We start from the raw sequence: 26,061 nt of genomic DNA on the forward strand, positions 1-26,061 counted from the left end.
ATGAGATTGTTAGATAGCATCACTGACTCAATGGACATGAACTTGAGCAAACTCTGGGAGACAGTGGAGGACAGGGAAGCCTGGCATGCTGCAGTCCATCATGTCACAAAGAGTCAGACTCAACAACTGAACAACAAAAAATAGACAGATGGTCTGTTCTTTAAAGATTCAAGGAAGAGATGGTAAGAGCTTAGTGTTAAGAGTGAAAAGATGGCAAGCAGGTTACTTTGGATCAAATTTTACTCCACACCACCTGTCAGATTACAACATGTACACACACACACACACACACACACACACACACACACACGCACACATATATCTAACTCTTAAGGCACCCTACTGAAATGTTACATATCTTTTCAATCTTCAGAAATATGAGATAATACATTAATTCTCTTTATCATGATGATTATATATGTTATAGCTCAATTTAAAAAAAAACAAAGAAACAAAAATCATGGAATTAATATTCTTTTAGCAAAAGAAGAAAGGAAAACATAAACTAGCCATTTCTTGTCAAATTAAATCTTTGGTTATTATGTTGCTGAACTCAAAATAAACAAAATGCCATTTATTTCCCATTTTGCAGTGGTAAGTATTTTGATGTTTATGATATCAGTGGTTTGCAACAACAAGTTACCAACTAGTGCTGTCATCCAAATACTATGTAATCATCTGAAACTGTTGCATCAGTGATTCTAGTCTAGCACAGAAAATTTCAGTTCCAACAGGTACTTATGGAAGCAAATTCTGTGTACAAATGTAAAAACGTGGAAATATGAACAGTACAATAGAAGAGCCAGGTAGACTGAGCCTAGAGTACATTTTTTTCCAGTTTGGAGTTCAATGAAACTATTTTTCTTTTAAGAATCCAAAATCTGCTTTAATTAGGATATCAAAGAGACCAGACTTCCCAAAATTTTAACCTCACAAAAATGCTAGAATTAATGTCCTTTATGTTTCTAAAATAATGAAGTTTCCTATAGAAGGAAATAACACTTAGGGTGTATGCTGCATGCCTACTGAAAAGATTAAAGCCTTCTTGGTAATTTCCTAATTTCCCAGCTCCTTTCTTTCAATATTTACTCTCAAGAGGTTAGTGTAGACTTCTGAGAAGTGCAAGCTGCTCTTTAAATCATCTTTTATATCCCACAATCACTGTTGATAAAATAGGACAATGTCAAGGGATTTTATGACATGTAATTCTTCAACATGCACAATAAATGAAAAGAATAATTTATACATCTCTAATTATAGTATGGTAAAAGAAAGAAGGAAGATCATATCATTGAAGTTACGAATTATGTATAAGACTCATCCAAAGCCAGCACTTACTTCTGTTCAGGATAACTTTATGGCTCATTAACTCTGTTGTGCGTAGAGGTAAGACTTTCACGGTCTTACTGTTCATACATTTTCAATTATAATTAAATTGATTATATACATTTCTAAATAACTAGTTTTTAAAAACAAAGGCGTGAATGACCCAATATATCATGGGATAAATACATGAGCCACAATTAGTTTCTTCTTAGCCTTATGGAGAGCTACTTTAAAAAAAAAATTCTTAAACAGAAGTTATTTAAATTATGAAAATCAGTTATATTTTTAAATATTCAAAAATTTCAGCAATTAGTAAGCTATATACATTCAATTTTATCTCCTTTTCTGTTTTAAAGTCTAAAATAATATTTTATGTATATGTACATTCATTAATAAGTTTGAAACTCTTCTCATGTCACTTATAGCTCTATAATTTGGCTGAGGAAAACTATTTGATTAAAAAAAAAAAAAGAAGAAGAATTGCATATTTCTCCATTCATTCTTCCAATGTACCCCTGAATCAACATTAGTTGGCCTGAAGTATGTTCAAGTCTTTAAACAAATATGACTGTGTCTATGTCAGGATCTGAAGAATTTGATTTGATTATAAAATAGATAGTGAAGTGAAGGTGCTCAGTCGTGTCCGACTCTTTGCGACCCCATGGACTGTAGCCCACCAGGCTCCTCAGTCCATGGAATTTTCCAGGCAAGAACACTGGAGTGGGTTGCCATTTTCTTCTCCAAAATAGACAGTATAATATTGTAAACTGTGCAGAGCATAGAGGTAAAAGTTTCAGTTTCCCACTGTTCACCTCCACCAGATCTTTCTCTCCAGAAGTAATCACAGTAAAAAAAAAAAGAAGTAGTCACAGTTAGGAATTTTTTGTGTATCATTTTGAGTTATATTCTGTGCATATGTATGTGGGTTTTGAAATGTTAATTCCTGTAGAGGAGAACAGGTAAGAACTAGGGATCAATGCAGAATATTTTAGATAAACAGAGGGTGATGACATTCCACTCAATAAAGTACACTCACTGGATAGCTCCTGTGTGCAAACTGTCATAATAAATTTTATAGAAGACATCAGTTCAGTTCAGTCGCTCAGTCATGTCTGACTCTTTGTGACCCCATGAACCACAGCACGCCAGGCCTCCCTGTCCATCACCAACTCCTGGAGTCCACCCAAACCCATGTCCATTGAGTCAGTGATGCCATCACCCATCTCATCCTCTGTTGTCCCCTTCTCTTCCTGCCCTCAATCTTTCCCAGCATCAGGGTCTTTTCAAATGAGTCAGCTCTTCGCATCAGGTGACCAAAGTATTGGAGTTTCAGCTTCAACATCAGTCCTTCCAATGAACACCCAGGACTGATCTCCTTTAGGATGGACTGGCTGGATCTCCTTGCAGTCCAAGGGACTCTCAAGAGTCTTCTCCAACACGACAGTTCAAAAGCATCAATTCTTTGGCACTCAGCTTTCTTTATACTCCAACTCTCACATTCATACATGACTACTGTAAAAACGACAGCCTTGACTAAACGGACCTTTGTTGACATGGGAGAGTGCAAAAGTGGAGAGATCACACTGGCTGCCTTCCATGAGTGTGTATTTCTGTAATGTACAAAAATAAACACCACTGGGGCTTCCCTGGCAGTCCAGTGGTTAGGACTTCCTGCTTCCAGTGAAGGGGGCATGGGTTTGATCCCTGGTCCAAGAACTAAGGTCCCACATACCACTTAGCGCAGCCATAAAAACACCACCAAAAAAGATAAAGAGCACTACTGTAAAAGCCATGCTGAGTGTTACACGGTATAAAAGAATCGGTTATGGGAGAACAAAAGTGAGTGGTTTCAATCTACTTGGATGAGTTTGTTTGAATTAATCATATGGTCAGGAAGACTGACACTGCTTAACATACTTAGAGGGGAAAAAAAAAAAACAGCCTGGCATGACTCAGGATTAGAGTACACAAACAGGTACAGTAATTAATAAAGTAGAAAGGTAGGTGGAGGCCAATTTTGGATTTTACACAGTAGACAAAATACTGACATTACTGGTTATTTAAAAATAAGCTATCAATATCAGATATGTATTATAGAAAAAAAAAATATCCAGTGGAAAGAAGAGTGGATCAAAGATGGACAAGACTAAGGTGAGTAAAATAAGAACTTACGGTGATCCTCCAGGCAAGACTTTCAAAAGGGCTTATAAACACGGCAAGACTGAACTGAGAGACAAATCAAAGAGGAGGGTCGACCTGAATATGGGGTTTAAACATTTCAATCTGAGGTATCAAACAGCAGGAAACTGGGGAAGCTGTAAGATTTCTCGCTTGACTGATTGTGTGGCTGCTGAAGTTATTAATTAAGAAAAGGGAATATAGAAGGAGCTGGGGAAGAATGGTGAGGAATAATGAACTCGGCTTTGAAAATACTAAACCTGAGTCGCCTGTGGGGCCCTCACAAAAATTATCCCAGAAGCAATGTCTGGGACTTTTAAGTTAATTGAATAGCAAAACTCAGAGCCATAAATTTAAGATGATTTCCATCTAGTTGATATCACCCAGCAAGATATTTTAAACTGAAGAAAGGTCCAAGAGATAAACACATCCACCAGGCAAGAAATGCTGAAGAAGAAAGAAAAGAAGGACCCAGAAGGATGCATAAGGGAAGAGAAACACCAAACAGCTCCTGACAGGCCCCCAGGCCTCCCAGAAGCTCGCATCTTCTCAGCACCACTTCTGCTCCTGGGATAGTTCCAAAGCTTTGTCTTGTGATTTTTCTTTGGGCTTTGATGACTGCTAGTCCTGGCCCCTTCTTTGTTATCAGCACTCAGACTTTCATCTTTCAGATACACAAAGAATACACTACTTGCCTCTGTCCTTAAGAGTTAGAAGTTGTTTTGAGCTGAAAACAATTTTTACTAACAAATACTACATGAAAAAAAGAAAGAGGCTTTTAAAAATAAAAGCAATAAGAAAGCTATACAGATTCAGTGGAAACTTAAATTGTTTTACCTTGCTGTTCATGTTCTTCTGACATACAAAGAAGCGAAAGCTTATGGTTCTCAGCACCCTCACTCATTCCATTTTTACGTGTTTCTTTTTTGCATCAGGCTTTTCTAAAACTCCAATTATCTTTTTGTTCCAGGGCCATGGCTCTGAATCTTTTCCAAATCCTTCCCTATTCAGTACACTTTAAACTCCCTAAATAAGTCTCAATGTTCAGCAACTGGACCCACCTGTGAGATTCATTTATATCTCGGAGATTACCACATAATCAGTGTTTTGTTCCTTAATGTAGGAAAATGCCTGTGTTACTGCTGCTTAAGTGAAGAGGAACGGATACAGGGTACAGAATGGAGTAGCGGAGATTTTTTTTCCCCTTCTCTGTGTTTTATTCCAGTGTCAACAACAATAAACATTTACTGACTGGCTCCCAAGCAGAATACTGAGTAATGAAAAGAAATGCCGCTTCTATTTTCTCTTCTCAAAAAAACTCATTAAAGAATAGCTATGCAAACAAGTGGAAGAGTTAACCTAGGAAGAGAAAATTACCTACATAACAACTTCAGTTCAGTCCAGTCGCTCAGTCGTATCCAACTCTTTGCGACCCCATGAATCGCAGCACACCAGGCCTCCCTGTCCATCACCAACTCCCGGAGTTCCCTCACACTCACGTCCATCGAGTCAGTGATGCCATCCAGCCATCTCATCCTCTGTCGTCCCCTTCTCCTCCAGCCCCCAATCCCTCCCAGCATCAGAGTCTTTTCCAATGAGTCAGTTCTTTGCATGAGGTGGCCAAAGTACTGGAGTTTCAGCTTCAGCATCATTCCTTCCAAAGATATCCCAGGGCTAATCTCCTTCAGAATGGACTGGTTGGATCTCCTTGCAGTCCAAGGGACTCTTACGAGTCTTCTCCAACACCACAGTTCAAAAGCATCAATTCTTTGGCGCTCAGCCTTCTTCACAGTCCAACTCTCACATCCATACATGACCACAAGAAAAACCATAGCCTTGACTAGACAGACCTTTGTTGGCAAAGTATTGTCTCTGCTTTTGAATATGCTATCTAGGTTGGACATAACTTTCCTTCCAAGGAGTAAGTGTCTTTTAATTTCATGGCTGCGGTCACCATCTGCAGTGATTTTGGAGCCCCAAAAAATACAGTCTGCCACTGTTTCCACTGTTTCCCCATCTATTTCCCGTGAAGTGATGGGACCGGATGCCATAACAACTTAGCATATTCTAGAAAAGACACCACAAAACTGCAGAATGGAAGGGGTAGTTAGTATTATTTGAACTAAGTGCTTTGCAACTGGGGTGGGGAGGGGGGAATTCATTTAGAATGATACTTCATACCATAAACCAAAATAATTCTATTTAAAGTGCTTTTAAAATACATAAAAATAGACTATGATTGTTTCCCCAAATCTGTACCTGAATTTTTCCTTCATCAACTAATAAAAGCATCAATAGATCTGAGGATAGCAATAAAAGAGAGACTTTTTATGTTTTAAAAAACCACACAAACTAGAAAAATAACAGAAAAAATTCATCAGTTAAATGGAAAAGAGATATGAACATGCAATTCAAAAAATAGCACATTTTAAGTAGACATTGGCTTTAAAATATGGGAGTGCTGAAACCTGATAAACAGGAAAAGTTTTACATTAAAACAGCAATGAAGTAGAATGACTTTCACATATTGCTGGGACCATCCGAAATTTCTTCAACCATATGGAAAGCAATTTGGCAACATAAACTGAAAGACTTTACACGCTTTAAATCAGTAATTCTACCTCAGAACAAGCATGGATTACATTCTCAGGAAGTAAATTGTAAATTATGATTAATTCACTTAATGTAGCATCCATTAAAAACTATAAGAACTGTAGAAATAGGGCAAAAGTCTTTATAATTACAAGGGGAAAAGCATGATATAAAATTTCACATACAACGTAATTGCTTCTAGGTAAAATTTATGAGTTCATTTGCCACATGATGTATAAAACGCACAAAGGTGTGTTAGTCGTATCTCAAAAGAGAGCTCTGCCAGCCAGCCCGCAGGTTCGCAGGACTAGGCTCCAGCTGTGGTTCTGCTCCCTTTCTCTCTTTCAGGGTCAAGGCAAAAGGAAGTCGCCACTATGGCATGCTCTACGCGTAGTATTACTAAAATTGTGTCGGCTGAACGAAGTTATGGGGTCAAGTTGAATATCAGAGACAAGGACAAATACACTTTTATTTTAAATCATATGTCCTTGTATGGTTAAGTCATAAAGAGGTATCAAAATTGAAAGCAAAAATTATAGAGTAGACATAACATAACTACTAAGATGCCAAAGGAAGCAGGGACTGGGAGTGGGACAGTATGAATTAACGAACAAGAGAAGGACGAGGCTGGGGAGAGCAGGGAGCCTGTGCTGAAGATACCAGGAGAGAGGCCCCAGGGAAAATTTTAATCTTAGACAAGTACCCAGGTAAAGAAATAACTGGACAAGATTTCAAAACCCCATTATGTGCTCAAGAGCCATCCTCACCATGGAAGCCATCTCTGCCATCCCCTGCTTCCTCAGCCTCTTTGTCATCATCAATGATCACCTCCAGACGATCATCCCTCTGATCTTCCTTCTGCAAATGCACATGACAAAGAGTGCAGAATGAAGAATAATCCAATGCACCACAGGGAGATGAATGACCACCTGCTGGCTTCAGAACCCTCACTTATGAAATGAGGATGCTGCGTTATATAATCTCATCGACAAGTTATTTAATCTGTCTAAACTTCAATTTCCTCATTAAATATAAATGGTAACAGTATCTCAAATGAACGTACTGAAGAGGAACAGACTCACAGATTTAACAGAACGAACTTAGAGTTGCTGTTGGGAAGGACTAGGTGAAGGGATAGTTAGGGAGTTTGAGACGGACATGTACACTCTGCTATATTTCAAATGGATAACCAACAAGGACCTACTGTAAAGCATAAGGAACTCTGCCCAATGTGATGTGGCAGCCTGGATGGGAGAGAACTTTGGGGGAGAATGGATACAGGTATACGCATGGCTGAGTCCCTTCTCTGTTCACCTCTAACTATTAAAACAATGTTAATTGGCTATTCCGATACAAAATAAAAAGTTTTTTAAAAATGATAATAGTATCTACAGTGACAAGAGTATCTACTTCATGTGATGCTGTGGGATTTAATTAGATAGCACTTGTAGAACTCTGAACATAAGTGTTAAACAGTTCGGTGCTAAGTCCAGCTATTTGAGACATCTGTGACGTTTTAGCCTATCCAAAAGGACAGGAAACAACCATTTCTCGCCAAGAATCATCCCGTCTCCATTATAATCACCTCCTCTCCAGATTTACTCTCAAACACTGACTAACTCTAAAGGTTTATTTAATGCTTCCCAGTCCAAATATATAATTCAGTCAACTACTCTAATTTGAAAATAACTTTAAAATACACGTATCTAAGTTTTCTCATCTGATGTCATAAAGCTTCTTAACTCATCTCATGCATCCTATCCCAATTGATTCCCCCCATCTGGCAACTTGAAACTCTCACTGCATGTGAAATAAACTCTAATCCAGACTCATTACCTCGGCCTTTATGATCCCACATGACCCCTGTCCTCTGCTTACTTTTCCACTGCCATTTCAGTCACGCTTCCCGTTTACCTTCTCCTACCATACTAAATCTCTCTCCCTACTTCCTCCATTGTGCCTTGTCCCACTCTTTACGGGATTTTTCAGAGGATGTATACTCAGTATGTCTCTCTCAATCTCTTTTCTTCCCTCATTAGTTCCTCATTTCAGCTGACCCCTCATTAACATTTAAAGTGCTGCTCAAGGGACTACCCTAGTGGTTCAGTGGTTCAGAACCTGTCTTCCGATAAAGGGGATATGGGTTCGAGCTTTGGTTGGGGAACTAAGATCCCACATGCCACGGGGCCACTAAGCCCGTGTGCCACAACTGGAGAAAGCATACAAGCTGCAACGAAGACCAACACAGCCAAAATAAATGAAGTGCTGCTCAACTATTACTCCCTAATAGGAGACTCGCCCAAATTCTCAGACCTAGTCAGAAACTTCTGCTGCTTCTTCTCATCAGTCTATATACAGATCATTCTCTTATAACCCTTTTCCAAGATTTACATTCTGTAAGTTTATCCCTTTGCTTGTTTGCATGCACCTGTTGACTTCTCCTTGCTAGAACAAATGTCTGCTGAGGGCAGAGTCCTACTGGGAAACAGCAATAAACAACGCAGAAAGGACTCTGTGTGTCAGCCACAGTCACTGAAAATATATTCCTGAATATGTCTGTGGGATGGTTAAAATGTCTCTGTCCTTCACTAGACAGTCGACTCCACAGATTATAGGAGCTTATGTGTCAGCTGATTGCTTTAGGTGGAGCCTCTCTATACTGCACAGTGAAATGACTGGGGCTCAGTTCACACTTAATAGATGTTTACCTCTTCTCAGAATGACCTCCTTGTTGCTGTTGTTCAGTTGCTAAGTCCTAGCCAACTCTTGCAGCCCCGTGGACTGCAGCACATCATGCTTCCTGTCCTTCACTATCTTCTGTAGTTTGTTCAAACTCATGTCCATTGAGTTGGTGATGCCATCCAACCATCTCATCTTCTGGCGCTCTTCTCCTACTGTCCTCGGTCTTTGCCAACATCAGGCTCTTTTTCAATGAGCCCACTCTTTTCATCAGGTGGCCAAAGTATTAGAGCTTCAGTTTTAGCATCCATTTTCCAGTGAATATTCAGGGTTGATTTCGTTTAGGATTGACTGGTTTGATCTCCTGGCTGTCCAGGGGACTCTCAAGAGCCTTCTCTAGCACCAAAGCTTAAACACATCAATTCTTCATTGCTCAGCCTTCTATATGGTCCAAATGTCACATCCATACATGACTAATGGAAAAACCATAGCTTTGAATAGATGGACCTTTTTCTGCAAAGTGATGTGTATGCTTTTTAATATGCTGCCTAGGTTTGTCATAGCTTTTCTTCCAAGAAGCAAGTATCTTCTGATTTCATGGCTGCAATCACCATCCGCAATGATTCTGGAGCCCACGAAAAGAAAATCTGTCACTGTTTCCATTTTTTCCTCATCTATTTGCCATGAGTGATGGGACCAGATGCCATGACCTTAGTTTTTTGAATGCTGAGTTTTAAGCCAGCTTGTTCACTCTTCTCTTTCAACTCTCATCAAAAAGCTCTTTAGCTCTTCTTCACTTTCTGCCATTAGAGTTGTATCATCTGTGTATTTGTTGATAATTCTCCCAGAAATCTTGATTCGAGCTTGTTATTCATCTAGCCCAGCCTTTTGCATGATGTACTCTGCATAGAAGTTAAATGAACAGGTTAAATACACAGACTTGAAATATTCCTTTCCCAATTTTGAACCAGTCTGTTGTTCTATGTTCAGTTCTAACTGTTGCTTCTTTAGATTTCTCAAGAGATAGGTAAGATGGTCTAGTATTCACATCACTTTGAAAATTGTCCAGAGTTCATTGTGATACACACAGCCAAAGGCTTTTGTGTAGTCAATGAAGCAGAAGTAGATATTTTTTGAAATTCCCTTGCTTTTTCTTGGATCCAAAGGTTGTTGGCAATTTGATCTCTAGTTCCTCTGCTTTTTATAAATTCAGCTTGTACATCTATAAGTTCCAAGTTCCTGCACTGTTGAAGCATAGCTTGAAAGACTTTGAGCATTACCTTACTACCATGTGAAACTGTGCGGTAATTTGAACATTCTTTGGCACTGCCTTTCTTTGGAATTGGAATGAAAACTGACTTTCTCCAGTCCTATGGCCACTGCTGAGTTTCCCAAATTTGCTGGCATTTTGAGTGCAGCACTTTAACAACAGCATTTTTAAGATTTGAAATAGTTCAGCTGGAATTCCATCACCTCCACAAGTTTTGTTTGTAGTGATTCTTCCTACGGTCCATTTGATTTCACACTCCAGGATATCTGGTTCTAGGTGACTGACCACACCATCATGATTATCCAGGTCATTAAGATCCTTTTTATATAGTTCTTCTGTGTATTCTTGCCACCTCTTATTAATACCTTCTGCTTCTGTTAGATCCATACCATTTCTGCCCTTTATTGTTCCCATCTTTGCATGAGAGGTTCCCCTGCTATCTTCAATTTTCTTGAAGAGATCTCTAGTCTTCCCATTCTATCATTTTCCTCCATTTCTTTGCATTGTTCACTGAAGAAGCCTTTCTTATCCCTTCTTGCTATTCCTCTTCAGCTTCCTTTCTTCATCTCAGGGAAACACCTTGGGGAGGAAGTATGTAAGACTTCCACTGGGAAGACTCTTCATCTCTGAAGGTGTTCACTATGCAAATATTGTCTTTTCTTAATTCAAAAATAGAAGAGTGAAATGAAGCTAAGTGGTCTGGATGCAGAGAGAGATGGTGTGAATGCTAACAAGTTAATCAGTTTACTTCTTCACACAAATATTAAAGGAAAATGTAACAAAAGGAGGATTTATAGTTACATAGCTACAATATCAATGTAACAGACTATAACAAAAATTAAGGATATCTTCAGAGTCGCAAGTAATTGTATGAGAAGACTCAGAAGATTCATTACAGTGAAAGGCTTTTGGCAATATGCCTTCTGGAAATCCATATAACCAAAGAAATTTACTTGCCAAAAAGCCTCTGAATTTCTGATTAGAATGCCAGGCAGGATTATATTTTTAAATTTAGAAACTAGTCTTATAAATTTTTTCTAAATTCCATTAAGACTCAGTTATAGAGGCTGTGCTCTGCATCAACTAGGAGGAGAAACACGTAACACTGCAAGGATTGCTTATCAAGTTCAGGGAGAAAATGTTTTAAAGGCAATACAATTCTGACTCTTTCTTATATAGAAATTTTACTATTCTATGTTACATTTTCATACAACACGTTATTTGATGCCCCTGGGCCATTCTGTAGAATGGAAGCCTATCTTAGTAAATGTCATGATGAAATGAAATCAAGGATTATGTAAGTTGTGAAACTTTCATTAAATATGAAGTCCTATATTCACTGCCTTAGAATTGATGTCTTTAATACTTGCTTTTCAAAGTTTGGTGCCAGTATCAGCTATGTCCCAAAATTAACAAAATGTACTGAGAATTTAAGGCAATGACATTTAATAAAATAAACAGTCAATTCATATTTTAATATATCACTTTGTTGCCTAAATGTAAAATGACCTCAAATGTAATTACCTTTTATTCCAAAACTTTTTTCATCAACTTGCAATGTTAATATATAAATGAAACAGTCAAATGTCTATTTATAATATTAATTGTTTTCATTATCCAAATATTTCAAGTTATACTCTGTTACAGCATCATACAGCAAAACTTTTTGCAATAATAAAAATGTTCTATATCTGCTCTGTCTAACGTTATTGCTACTAGCCATGTGTAGTACTGGGCCCCTGAAATGTGATTAATGCAACTGAAAAACTGAATTTTTACATTTCTTTCATTTTAAATAATTTAAATTCAAATTGCCTCACATGACTAGTGGCTACCACAATGGACAACATGGCAATATAAAATTAAAGATTCTTTTGGGAACATTATTCTTTTTCACTCTTATTCAAACTGTCCACATACACCTTGAGTAAGTGCTTTAGTGATAGTTGCTCAGTCATGTCTGACTCTGCAGCCTCATGGACTGTAGCCTGACAGGCTCCTCTGACCATGGAATTTAGAAGGCGAGAACACTGGAGTGGGTTGCCATTTCCTTCTCTATGGGGTCTTTCCAACCCAGGGATCGAACCCAGTTCTCCCACATTGCAGGTGGATTCTTTACCATCTGAGCTACCAGGGAAGCCACATCCATCTTAGACGATATTATCTTCACCATCTTTAACAAGTCTAACAATGGCATTAGATGTGTTACTTTTTCTTTTCCACAGCATGTAATTTTGTGACGTCTAAGTTGCTTTAAAATACAAAGAAGATTGAAAAATTGTATGTGTAAAGATAGGGGCATAAGAACAAGAAAAGTTCATGATTCTTATGTCTCAAATGAGATTGAGGAGAGGAGATGCACAATAAGAAATTCAGAAGCTTAAAAAAAGAACAGGACTTCCCTGGGATCCAGTGGTTAAGCATCCACCCTGCAGTGCAGGGTATGCAAGTTTGATCCCTGACCCGGGAGCTAAGATTCCATATACTACAGAGCAACTAAGTCCGTGCCCGAGTGTCACAGCAAGAGAGCTCGTGCCTGACAACAAAAGATCCCACATGCTGCAACTAAGACCTGATGCAGCAAATAAATAATCAACTGTTTCTAAAAGTTCAGAAGTAGAATCACAGATGTAGAAAACAAGTTTATGGTTACCAGGGAATAAGGTGGTAGGCAGGGATAAATTAGGAGATTGGACTTGACACATACACACTACTATATAGAAAACAGATAACTAATAAGTACCTACTGTATAGCACAAGGAACTCTACTCAATACTTCTAAATGGCGTATCTGGGAAAAGAATCTCAAAAAAAAAAGTGGATACACATGTATATAAAACGGAGTCACTTCACTGTGCACTAACCCCAACCCTGAAATTAACACAACATTGTCAATAAACTTGGTAAAGAATCCACCTGCAATGCAGGAGACCCTGGTTTGATTCCTGGGTCAGGAAGATTCCCTGAAGAAGGGATAGGCTACCCACTCCAGTGTTCTTGGACTGCCCTTGTGGCTCAGCTGGTCAAGAAACCACCTGCAATGTAGGAGACCTGGGTTCAGTCCCTGGGTTCGGAAGATCCCCCAGAGAAGGGAAAGGCTATGCACTACAGTATTCTGGCCTGAAGAATTCCATGGACTGTAGAGTCCATGGGGTCACAAAGAGTCTGCCACGACAGAGTGACTTTCACTTTCACTTGTCAATAAACTACTCTAGAATGAAGAGGCTGGGCCAAAGTGGAAATAATGCTCAGCTGTGGATGTGGATGGTGGTGAAAGTGAAGTCTGATACTGTAAGCAACAATACTGCATAGGAACCTAGAAGATTAGGTCCATGGATCAAGGTAAACTGGACATGGTCAAATAGGAGATGGTAAGAGTGAACATCAACATTTTAGAAATCAGTGAACTAAAATGGATGGGAATGGGTGAATTTAATTCAGATGACCATTAAATCTACTACATGGGCAAGAATCTCTTAGGAGAAAGAGAGTAGCCCTCATAGTCAACTAGAGTCCGAAATGCAGAATTTGGGGGCAATCTCAAAAATGACAGAATGATCACAGTTCATTTTCAGGGAAAAACATTCAACACCACAGTAATCCAAGTCTATGCCCCAACCACTAATGCTGAAGAAGCTGAAGTTGAATGGTTCTATGAAGACCTACAGGCCTTCTAGAATTAACCCCAAGAAAAGATGTCCTTTTCATCATAGGGGATTGGAACGCAAAAGCAGAAAGTCAAGAGACACCTGGAAAAAGAGGGAAGTTTGGCCTCGGAGTACAAAATGAAGAACAACAAAGGTTAACAGAGTTTTGTCAACGGAACATACTGGTCATAGCAAACACTCTCTTCCAACAACATAAGAGACGCTTTACACATGGACATCACCAGAGAGTCAAGACCAAAGGCAGACATTATATTCTTTGCAGCTGAAAACAGAGAAGCTCTATACAGTCAGCAAAAACAAGACCAGGAACTGCCTGTGCCTCAGATCATGAGTTACTTATTACAAAATTCATGTTTGAATTGAAAAAGCAGGGAAAACCACTAGGCCATTCAGGTATGACCAAAATCAAATCCCTTATGATTATACAGTGGAGGTGATGAATAGATTCAAGGGATTAGAACCTAGTAAACAAGAGTATCTGAAGAACTATGGATGGAAGTTCATAACACTGTACAGGAGGCAGTGACCAAAACCATCCCAAAGAAAAACTAACACAAGAAAGCAAAGTAGCTGTCTCAGGAGGCTTTACAAATAGCTGAGAAAAGAAGAGAAGCAAAAGGCAGAAGAGAACGGGAAAGATATGCCCAACTGAATTCAGAGTCCAGACAATAGCAAGGACAGATAAGAAAGCAGTCTTAAGTGGAAAATGCAAAGAAATAAAAAAATAAAATAGGAAAGACCAAAATCACTATAGATGGTGATTGCAGCCATGAAATTAAAAGACACTTGCTCCTTGGAAGAAAAGCTATGACCAACCTAGACAGCATATTAAGAAGTAGAGACATTACTTTGCCAACAAAGGTGTATCTAGTCAAAGCTATGGTTTTTGCAGTAGTCCTATACAGATGTGAGAGGTGGACTATAAAGAAAACTGAGTGCTGAAGAACTGACGCTTTTGAACTGTGGAGTTGGAGAAGACTCTTGAGAATCCCTTGGACTACAAGGAGATCCAACCTGTCCATTCTAAAGGAAATCAGTCCTGAACATTCACTGGAAGAACCGATGTTGAAGCTGAAACTCCAATACTTTGGCCACCTGATGCGAAGAACTGACTCACTGGAAAAGACCCTGATGCTGGGAAAGATTGAGGGCAGGAGAAGGGGATGACAGAGGATGAGATGGCTGGATGGCATCACCAACTCAATGGACATGAGTTTGAGTAAGCTCTGGGAGTTGGTGATGGACAGGGAAGGCTGGCATGCTGCAGTCCATGGGGTCACAAAGAGTCAGACACTACTGAGAGACTGAACTGAACTGAAGAGATCATTTAAGAAAATTGGGGATATCAAGGGAACATTTCATGCAAGGATAGGCATGGTAAAGGACAGAAATACTAAGGATCTAACAGAAGCAGAAGAAATTAAGAAGTGGCAAAAAAACAGAAAACTACAAAAATGTTTTAGTGACCAGGATAACAATGATTATGTGGTCACTCAGCCAGACATTCTGAAGAGTAAAATCAAGTGGGCCTTAGGAAGCATACTAAGAATAAAGGTAGTGGAGGTGGTAAAATTCCTACAGAATTTCATAATTCCTAAGCTACATAAGATCTTAAAAAACGATGTTGTCAAAGTGCTACACTCAACATGTCAGCAAATTTGGAAAACTCTGCAGTGGCCACAGGATGGGGAAAAGTCAGTTTTCATTCCAATCCCAAAGAAAAGAAATGACAAAGAATGCTCAAACTACCGTGCAATTGCACTCATCTCACACGCTAGCAAGGTAATGCTCAAAATTCTCCAAGCCAGGCTTCAACAATATGGGAACCATGAACTTCCAGGTGTTCAAGCTGGCTTTAGAAAAGGCAGAGGAACCAGAGATTAAATTGCCAGCATCTGCTGGATCATAGAAAAAGCAAGGGAATTCCAGGAAAACATACATTTCTGCTTCACTGACTATGCCAAAGCCTTTGACTGTGTGGACGACAACAAACTGTAGACAATCCACAAAGAGATGAGAATAATAAATCACTTTTCTAGCCTCCTGAGAAACCTGTATTCAGGTCAAGAAGCAACAGTTAGAACTGAACATGGAACAATGGATTGGTTCAAAATCGGGAAAGGAGTATGTCAAGGTTGTATATTGTCACCCTGCTTATTTAACTTCTTTGCAGGATACTTCATGTGAAATGCTGGGCTAGATGAATCACAAGCTGGAATCAAGTCTGCTGGGAGAAGTATCAACAACCTCAGATATGCAGATGATACCACTAATGGCAGAAAGTGAGGAGGAACTAGAGAGCTTCTTGATGAGGGTGAAAGAGGAGAGTGAACAAACGGCTTAAACTTCACATTCAACAAACTAAAACCATGGCATCTGTTCCCATCACTTCATGACAAATAGAAGGGGAAAAGTGGAAGCAGTGTCAGATTTTATTTTACTGGGCTCCAAAATCACTGCAGACTGTGACTGTAGCCATGAAATTAAGATGCTTGCTCCTTGGAAGGAAAGCTGTTTCAAACCTAGACAGCATATTAAAAAGCAGAGACATCACTTTGCTGACAAAGGTCCAAATAATCAAAGCTATGGTTTTTTTCAGAGGTCATGTATGGATGTTGAACATTGGACCATAAAGAAGGTTGACCACCAAAGAAATTATACTTTCGAACTTTCAAGCTAGCAAAGACTCTTAAGAGTTCCTTGGACAGCAAGGAGATCAAATCGGTCCATCCTAAAGGAAATCAATCCTGAATATTCATTGGAAGGACTAATGCTGAAGCTGTAACTCCAATACTTTGGCCACCTGATGCAAAAAGCCGACTCATTGGAAAAGACCCTGATTTGAGGAAAGACTGAGGGCAGGAGGAGAAGGGGGCAACAGAGGATGAGATGGTTGGATGGCATTACCATCACAACTCAATGGACATGAGTTTGAGCAAACTCCTGGAGATAGAGAAGGACCAGGAAGCCTGGCATGCTGCAGTCCATAGGGTTGTAAAGAGTCAGACATGACCTAGTGACTAACCAACAACAAAAATTGACTAAACAAACATTTTTCCAAAAAAGAAATTTTGGCTTCATTTTCTTTGAAGATAGTCCTACTCTTACACTGGGGTTTAGCATTCTGTTCTTCCAAGTTCTCAGGAACCAAAGGATCCATATGGTAATAACAAAGCCTTTCATTCTGCAATACTTTCAAGTAAGTGACTGTAAAAAGACTAGTGTACAACCACATCCACATTTGCAATTGTGAGTCTTTGCCCATAGGAATAATCACTAAATCTGTTTTTTAAATATATATTTCCTTCTTTTTCACCCACTAGGTAAGGTGACTCTTAAAACAACAAAATCTAGGAAACTTGAAATCATTTCAGTCAAACCTGAACTTTGTTGTTTCAAATGAAATGATAGAGAGACTATTATATTAGAGAGACTCTCTATTATATGAGAGACTTCTTAAGGACACAGACAGTGCTGTCTTCCAAAAAATAATTTTGCCAAAAAACAACCGCTTTATACTTGGGACATATGGTAACTAAGTATGGAAATGAGAAGTGAGGATTGCTACTTTAAAAGCTGTGTATTTTCTTTACAATCACATGAATTATTTTCCCATCACCAGCCATCTTTAGAAGTGGGCCCTTCCTTAACTGTCAAAACAGCAATTCATGCAGAATAATTTGACTTTAGTTGGAAGTGACCGGTCATTCTAAGGATCACCAAGTGGCAACACTCCTGAAGCCAGGAGACGCCTCAGAAGGTGAGCAAGGGGCTCACGTGCCAATCTCAAGAGTTTCTAGCATATAATAATGATGAGTAATTAATTATGTGATCATTTTTTACCTCTTGATATGTATTAGTAAAATATATAGCTATGTATTTACTGGCAAATAAAATGAAATATCCAACGAGATTGAAGAACTATTCTCAACTCACTCTTCAAACTTTCCTTGTAACTAACTTCCCCCAAGATTAAATGAATAATGTTTAATGTGTGCCATTTAGTTCTGCTTTATTACCAAGAATTCCTAGAATGGGGTGAATGAAAACGAATGTTAATATACTGCAATCCAGAAAAAAAAAATCTCATATCCATAAAAAGAAATTAATGATTTCCAGAAGCAAATAATTTTAGTGTGATGATGATCTCTGAAGAAGAATTAAGGTGCTTTCAGGTGCTCTGCTTGGATCTTTAGCTTAATGGGGAAGATTAATCAAGAGGCTAATGACTAGATGAGTATTTTTGTTGTTCTATTTTTAATGAATAAGAGACACTTGTATTCATTAAAATCATAAAAAAGATAAATAATGAATCACCTCAAATTGCAGAATTTTCATATTTCTTTAGAAACTGACACTGTGTCTGCCAATAATAGCCACATATAATATTTATGAAGGGCTGACTTTCTGTAATGAGAAATCCAACAATTACCATCGTAATAACTTGGGAGGCACAGATGGAATACAGGAATAAAGGCAGGTTTCAAGTGGAGGTGGTGTGTGTAGCGTTAGGGCTCTTGGATGCAGGGATGCTTTGAAGGTCCGAAGGGTGAAGCATGAGTGCTCTCACAATCATTCAAATGAACATGAAACTTACCTGTTATAAAGCAATTTCCATTGTTCTTCCTTATACATTTCTCACTGTATTTTACTAAGAACTTTTCAGACCCAAAGTTTACATTTTTCTCTGAACATCTTCGTCACTTTTTTACCTTGTTTTTTCAACTCCACTGTCCCTTTCTTCTCCACCCAGATTTTACTCTGAAAAAGGTAAAATCCTTTTTATCAAATCCCGAGTTATGTTTCAGTGATTTTATTCCTCTTCCTCCTTCTTCCTTTGAAATATCTGGATACAAAACTATTTCCCACAAATGATTTCTAACACTACTGGGTAAGAGATCAACTTGTTTTTCCTGCTTTCTTTGGTAAATACGACCTCTGCCAGAAACCGAAACAACGCAAAGTATTCAATGCAAAGTATTCAAACTCCGGTGCTGGAATTAATATTTCTATTTGGCTCAATAATTATTTCTTAAGATCTTTAAGATCTTAACCTACATTTATTGGTAAAGGTCAACTTATAAATTTAAGCACAAAATACTTACCAAAAACTCTTAAAGCAGCAGAGCACTGAGATGCTATGACTAGAAAGAAAACATTAAGATGTTTTTTCCACGCATATACATGTAATTCAATTGGGTGCAGACTTTTATCAAAAAGTACTTTAAATGAAGTTAACTGTCTTTCATATTCTGTAAAAAGTTTTCCATCCATGAGACAAAACCATGACAAGTTGCCACAAAGGGAAACAAAACTACAGAATGATTACAAAATACTATTTAGAACTGATATTTTAAATATATTTAAGCTGTCATTCTTGAATATTTCACAACAAATTACCTCAATGATATTTCTTAGTTAACATAAAGAACTATATCAAGAAGCATAGCATATTTTAACATGCCTAGTTTTAAGATCTTCAAATGCAAATAAAGCATTTTAAAAGCATTACAATTCATCCTGTTACTACTTAAAACTCCTGATTGTGTACACTTAAAAATAGTAAAGATACAATAGGAAACAGACTGGAAGCAAGCTAACAAATAGATAGCGTTCATAAATGTACCTAATTTGATACTGAAGTCAAATGGTTCTATCAAAATGACTTAGGAACTTTAGAGATAAACTAATACCAAGACCTGCAGGGAGTCTTATCTTGTTCTGTACATATGAGTTCAGAGCTCTCCACCGAATTCTACTCTTTATCACCTCTGATTATTTCACATGGACCACTGGGAGCAGACCAAACTGGGCCACCGATCCTAATTTATGTCCTTTCTGACCCCTTTCCAAGCCTTACCAGGGTGTTTGAAGATGTTTGTATCAAAATAAAGCTTGGATAAAAAAGTGTCTATAATTCAGAATAAAACTTTGTTTCATTATTATACTAACTAAATATTTTATCTTCTGATGTGGCTCTCCTCTGATCCTCTTAATATGAAATATGATGTTGGTCAGAATATAAGAAAAGTACATTATATCACATTTCACAAAGGCAATGAACTTTTGACTTTTAATAATTTTTTAAACTACAAAAAAAATTAAATTTTATAGTAAATATTTATATGTATATGCAACAGATTTTTTACATATATATGCAACATACATATTAGAGAGAGAGAGAAATTTCTAGTTAAACATAATCTTGAGAAATTTTTCCATATGTTGAAATATCCTGTTCATCTGACATATAAGGATAGATACAGGGAGGTACATACACATTTATGCCACAGACATTTACTTCAACACATTATGTAAGTTATTTTTTTTTCCTTTCCTAAGAAAAAGAACAGCTCCCTGTATAGAACTCATTTTCTAGGGGCAATGGAGCAAGGTAGCAAATTAAACCTTTCATCTGTTGGTTAGAATTCATAAGACTGCACTCTGGCTAATTCATAAGACTGCACTCTGGCTAATCTATTTGACCTCTCTGTGTGTATACCAAGAGAAAGAGGTAGAGACAGAGATGGAGATAAATATAAAATATGTATCATAACAAATAATCATTTATACCTTTCACTTACGTGAACCCATAAAACCAGCCCTATGTGTGTATCACTGTGTGTGGTTTCTGCATGTTAACAGGGTTTTGACAGTTACGTCCATGAAAGTCTCTGAACTTATCTGGTAGTTGAAAACCTATTTTTTTGTTTGAATTATAGAGAATTAGTGCTGTGGTCAGTTCAGTTCAGTTCAGTTGCTCAGTCGTGTCCGACTCTTTGCGAACCCCTGAACTGTAGCACGCCAGGCCTCCCTGTCCATCACAAACTCCCGGAGTTCACTCAGACTCACGTCCATCGAGTCGGTGATGCCATCCAGCCATCTCGTCCTCTGTCGTCCCCTTCTCCTCCTGACCCCAATCCCTCCCAGCATCAGAGTCTTTTCCAATGAGTCAACTCTTTGCACAAGGTGGCCAAAGTACTGGAGTATTCAGCACTAATTTTATTCATCCACCATATCATTCATTCACCTCAATTAACAGATGTGATAAATAATATACTGAAAGCACTTCTCTTCCAAAGGCCAAAAAAAAAAAAAAAACCAATGAATAATGAAGATGGGAAGAGAACCTAAACTGCTTCATCTTCAGTTGAGTCTATTTCTAACCATACCGCAATGCCTCACAGATGGCATCTTATTATCCTATTCGTTGTATTGTTATTCATCTGGCTCTTTGAATAACTGATAAAAATTAACTAGCAAAATGAATCATTTTCATGGATATTTGATCTTGGAAATGTATTCTGAAACCCTTACAGAAGAGCAATATTAAAGCAGATTAAACATTAGGATGGGTGTGTGTATCTTAAATTGTTTTAATATAAACTGGTTTCTCTAACTTTAATCAAGAATACTTAAACCCAGTTTAGGCAACAAAATAGTCTAGTTTAAAAAACATTTTTAGGAAAGGACATCCCATAGGTTCATGTGTCAACTGTTAACACAGCGGTCCAGAGCCCTGCCTGTCTTCACCCCTCAGTTACCCCTCAAATGCACACACACTCTCCAAAATCACGGGCAAAACAAAAATCTCCCAGATGATTCAGACATGCTCAGTTTTGCTTACTTTGACCCTCAAACTGAGAACAAGACATAAAAGTAGAGAAACTGAACATAAATAAAGTTTGGTTCAATCATTTCTTTAAAAACTATAAATGACTGTAAAAGTCAATGACTGTAGAAGTCGAGGAGGAATGCCTCATACTTATGTAACCTTAAGAGTTCATGGAGCAGATAATCAAATGACGTTACATGATGAGAAAGAAGACTTCACTGGTTTCCAATAAATGTATCTGACCTTGAGAAGGGTACTTAAAATATCACTGTTCCTTTATTTGTAAGATATGTATAATCCTACAACAAGTTTGTCATGAGTATTGAGGCTCATAATATATACTTCTGGAAACTTAAAAAAAAATTAAAAGTGCCAAAATTCAAACTATTGTCTGTATGATGCAGTTTATCCATTCCTATGAAAAACTATGGAGGAGGGGCTGTCAAGAATGATTAGATCAAATGTGAATGAGAATTGGAGTACTAGTTTATTTCAGTGAATTGCACCAAAGAATTATTTGAAATAAATCTAGCAAGGTGTAAAGATAAAGTAACCAACAAACATCATGATTTATACTTGCTAACTTGATGGTGGACAGAGACTGAAGGCTTGAAAAAATACAAATAAATGCCTAACATAGAGAAGGAGGATATGAACTGAAAGAATTTATTTAAATGGAAAATAAAAGAAGACACTGAGAATCAAGTAAAGTGGAAGACAAGAACTATCCCATATGTGAATGAGCCTTCACTAGATAGATTTTAGAATTCAATTTCAGTGCTAAGTTTTCCAAAAATTAAGACAGTAATCCTTTTGAATATCTAGTATTAATGATAATACAACAATCTATTAGTCCTTAAAGGGAAACATCACATACACACAGAGAGAATATAAATGTATGACTTTTAATCAACCTGAACACACATATTCACTTTTAATTTAGTCAACTTTTCTTCACTTCTAACGTGTTAAATACAACTTATTGTATACTTACTACACGCCAGACACTGTTCTAAGTTTTTGACATCTACTCTTTTATTCACTGTTGATATCTGCCCAAGAAAATAAGCATTTTCCCTATTTTAGCTGTGTGGAAACAGATATTTCAAAATGTCAGGGTCACATCATACCAAGTAACTAGCCCAGGATTGACTTGGTCTGTCGAACTTCAAAGCCTGCAGTTTAAAACACTGTACTGTCTTTTCTCTTGTATAATATTCAAGTGGTGCTGTCATTATTCACATTTTTAATGTCTTTTGAACTTATTTCAAGTTCATTTTCAGGAGTGTTTCAGTCAGAGCAGAGTCATGAACAGAAAAGCCAGGCCAGCATTTTAACAGGGGAAATTCCTGGAGGCCTGGGAAGACAACAAGCAGGGATACGGGGATTCCTAGGTAACGCCCCTGGACTGGGATAAAAGGAAGAGCATGGGCTTATCATAACCTAGAATCTTGGAAAACCTGTGAGAGAGGGGCAGTTACTATTGATGGAGGCCACCTCACAGGTCTCAGGAGGGATCCCAGAGACCTGGAACTACTATCTCTGGGCTGGGGTTTGGTTGGGGGCGGGGCGGGGGGAAGTTCTGGTGGGGAGCGGGGTGGGTGTTGCTGCCTGGCTGGTCCTAGTATTTCACTCTCAACATCTATGAGCATGGCCTGGGGTGTGGAACAAAAGCTAAATCAAAGCTGCTCCTTAACGAGGCTGACAGGAAGGACTGTGTCCATCTTACCACCTCCCGCTTTCCTGTCTGCCTCTAGCGCCTTTTGTACGCAGGAACCTGATGGCAAGACCCAATATTGGTCACATATGTCCATCCTAGCACCACAGAGCAGAGTTTAGAAAGGTCGGTTTGAGGCACAGAATACACACAAGACAATAAGCTAATGATTATAAGTGTACCAAGACTTATAAAAGGACTCTACAGAATGTGTCTTCTGTAGCAGGTAAGACTTACACTGAATCTTTAGTAGGTAAAGGAAAGGAGCAAAAGCATTGTATCAATATTATAGATAAACGTTGTGTGTTATAACATAAGCAATGGTGTGAGGCAGGAACTGGATGTGTATGCCAGTGTCAGAGGTAAGATGCTAGCTTGATTGAAAGGAAAGAAGGTGAGACATGTGTAGGGAAGTCAGACTGTGGACTAAGTTGAACCCATATTTCTGACTTGATAGAGAAGACAACTGTAGGTTTGGAAGCACTGAAGATGTTAAAGCAATGTTTCTTTAGGATAGTCATACCTTTTCTCAGGCTAGTGATTGCTGTTATATTTTTTCAAGAACATTCAGATTTAAACAAGAACATATTTTTAATACGTCTGAGCATAGTGTGCAAGAAAATCAACTAGTTCCTAAATTATGAAAATTGTCACTTTCTTTTGAAGCAAAATGATTTAAAGGGCTAAAAATCAAGCCATAATGGAATAGTCCTAGATTTGCAATCTTATTTTAATTTTCTTCTTTATAACATGTGAATTTTATGATTCTCCTATTTTAAGGATTATGGATGGCTACTACTAAGTTTTGGAACTCTCAGGTGCAGCAGTGGGTGTGCTTTATTACGATCTGAAAAACCAGTGACAAAGGGGCAGGCAGGCGGATTAGTATTAGAGATACACTGCCTTCCCAACGCTTGGCTCATTTAGATTTTGCTTTTTTAAAAAACTACAATCAGTTAGATTTTGCTTTTTTTTTAGAACTGCTGCTTTCAATAAAGAGGGTGAGAATTTTTTAATCTATTTTACTATCTATTAAATATGTTTCATCAGCCTGGATGAATCACAAGCTGGAATCAAGATCTTGACAGTCCCGTGGACTGTAAAGAGATCAAACCAGTCAGTTCTAAAGGAAATCAACTCTGAATATTCATTGGAAGGACTGATACTGAGGCTCCAATAGTTCGGCCACCTGATGCGAAGAGCCAGCTCGTTGGAAAAGACACTGATGCTGGGAAAGATTGAAGGCAAAAGAAGAGGGCAGCAGAGGATCAGATGGTTGGATGGCATTACTGACTCAATGAACATGAATTTGAGCAAACTCTGGGATATACTGAAGGACAGAGAAGCCTGGCATGCTGCAGAACATGGGGTCCCAAAGAGTTGGACACAACTTAGCAACTGAAAAACAAAATATATTTCTGAAAGAATACTAAAATTTATATAAAGAATTGTGTCTTTACATACATAAATTACATGTATATTAACCATATCTCTATCTTAATGGTTTGGGTTTGTTTTTCTTACATGCATGATTTGTTCTATTTTAATTATTGCCTATTTTTTGCTTTTCTCAGGAGGGTAAACAGAAGTGAATGTCCAGATATTTGGAATCAGGCAGGTCTAGTTTGAATCTTGGCTAGCCTACTTATTAACTCTATGGCTTTGTTCAGGTTATTTCTGTGAATTTCAGATTTTTTATCTGGACATAAATATAATTATACTGCCCACCTCATAGAATTTTTCTATCAATTAAATAAAATGATAAAGGCACTTAGCAAAGGGACTGGCATACATCAAGGAAATGATATATGATACCTATTATTGTTATTGTTGTTGACTATTAAACCTTGATTGGAAAAAAAAAACAAACAAGGAATGACCATCAGTGAAAGTCTGCCGCTGCTGCTAAGTCGCTTCAGTCGTGTCCGACTCTGTGCCACCCCATAGTCGGCAGCCCACCAGGCTCCGCCGTCCCTGGGATTCTCCAGGCAAGAACACTGGAGTGGGTTGCCATTTCCTTCTCCAATGTGTGAAAGTGAAAAGTGAAAGTGAAGTCGCTCAGTCCTGTCCGACCCTCTAAACGACTCAAAAATACACTGAAGGCTAGTTACTTTGTCTCAATACAAAGGGACTTAAAAATGGAATCACATCTTTGAATCTGATTAGGAAGAAAGATATAATGTGGGATCACTATTTTATCTTTCATCCTCCCCAGCACTAGATACTCTATAACTACTCTGGCTATTCCTTTCTCTGGGCTCAGATTTCAGCAGGTTTGCACATCTAGGACATTTACAAAAGATAAACACTGTATCTTTTTAATATGGCCAGTGAGGAAAAGCTTTTAAATATGTATTTCAAGCCCAAAGTGTGGATACTTGGGAAACCATGAATAGGTTTCTAAGTCGGTATTGAGAAAAGAAAACTCTGAAAATCACACTTCGGAGGTAACTTTTTAAAATTCTAATTTCCAGTGAAGGATGGGATGTGCAGCATTCATGCAAATATATGCAAATAAATACAGCTGTTTTTCTTTTTTATTCCTAAATCTGGTCCTTTGAAATACCTCAGCAAAAATAATTTGCATGGAGGCTGTAATAAACTGTAGTACATATCTCTGTTACATAAAACAAAACATTCTCTGTATATATACTTCCACATTTATTATGATGTAGTTTAGAATTACATTACATGATGACTATTATTCACTGGATCCTGGTGATGGTTTTCATTCAACTGATGTTGGCAAGGATTAGACTTCTCCTTCGGAAGCAAGCAGCATCTCATGTGCAAGCCCCATGAACCTGGAGACTGTGTTCTGTTTTGTTTAAAACTGTATCGCCAATGTCAAATTTAGTACTCCAAATAAAACAATTGTTTTATCAGTAGCTGCTGAATAAATGAATAATTAATACTAGTTGAAAGATTTCTGGTGTTTTCATGATTTTTTTTTTAACTGCTGAAGCATCTACACCATTTTCCCTCAAAATCTGTTAAGTATCTCTTGCAATCTAAG

General features: G+C 37.9%; 1 long non-coding RNA gene across 1 annotated transcript in view; it reads right to left on the reverse strand.

Annotated features, from left to right (window-relative positions):
- The window catches only part of LOC104985570, a 115,332-nt gene that overhangs the window by 76,413 nt on the left and 12,858 nt on the right, over positions 1-26,061 (reverse strand). The window contains exon 2 of the long non-coding RNA XR_824928.1: positions 6,864-6,954. This is a non-coding gene — a long non-coding RNA (uncharacterized LOC104985570). The remainder of the gene's footprint in view (positions 1-6,863; positions 6,955-26,061) is intronic.

This window comes from Bison bison, unplaced genomic scaffold (genome assembly GCF_000754665.1).
Source record: "Bison bison bison isolate TAMUID 2011002044 unplaced genomic scaffold, Bison_UMD1.0 scf7180017864050, whole genome shotgun sequence".
Taxonomy (NCBI): domain Eukaryota; kingdom Metazoa; phylum Chordata; class Mammalia; order Artiodactyla; family Bovidae; genus Bison; species Bison bison.